This window comes from Galeopterus variegatus, unplaced genomic scaffold (assembly GCF_000696425.1).
Source record: "Galeopterus variegatus unplaced genomic scaffold, G_variegatus-3.0.2 Scaffold9913, whole genome shotgun sequence".
Taxonomy (NCBI): domain Eukaryota; kingdom Metazoa; phylum Chordata; class Mammalia; order Dermoptera; family Cynocephalidae; genus Galeopterus; species Galeopterus variegatus.
The window spans coordinates 6,309-7,035 of NW_007736024.1; the positions used below are offsets into that span (position 1 = coordinate 6,309).

Below are 727 nucleotides of genomic sequence, written 5' to 3' on the forward strand. Positions count from 1 at the left end.
AAAAAGCCTTTTACATAATGGCTCCTGCAAATCCCACACTCATTTCCTTCTGCCACTTCCCACCCAGCCTTTGCTGACACCGTGTCTCCTGCCCATCTGATTTCTGACCCTCCATCAAGACCTGGATCAATCCCACAGCTCTGTCCATCAGCACCCTCCGAAGTCCTGACATCAGCACTTAATTACATCCACAGCTGGTCTCTTGTGGCTTCCCTATGTTAGCCTCAGGTTGGATCCCCTACTGGACTGCAGAGTGAGTACTCAATAAGTACCTGTTGATCGATTCATCTCCCTCCACGCCCTGACTCTGCAGCCCTGTCAGTGCTCCTGGATTTCCTGCTCTTCTCTAGCTTCCTCTCTCCCATCCTCCCAAGTCCAGTTTCTCAGCCCTTCTCTCATTTGGACTCTTCTCATTCCATCTCTCCAAGCCTTCCAAAGGTCTTTGTTTCTCTTGTTTGTTAAATTAAATTATTAATTTTTATACAAGCAATCCAATTTCCAGGTATTTTCTTAAGACAAGAGGACTCTAGGCAAGAATTCTAACAGACCCGAAACTCCTGGCAACACCATCTAAGCACCTCTCCCACTTAGGTCCTTCCAAGCATGCTCCAAAAAGAATGCTGGAAGGGGCCGGCCTGTGGCTCACTTGGGAGAGTGCGGTACTGAAAAAGAATGCTGGAAGAAAGAGTGAAAAAAGGTGGGTTCTGGGGACCAGCTCAGCAAGACT

General features: G+C 48.0%; 1 protein-coding gene across 1 annotated transcript in view; it reads right to left on the reverse strand.

The window, feature by feature from the left end:
* Positions 1–727, reverse strand: part of SCN4B (sodium channel, voltage-gated, type IV, beta subunit) — a 13,273-nt gene that overhangs the window by 3,899 nt on the left and 8,647 nt on the right. The window lies entirely within an intron of this gene.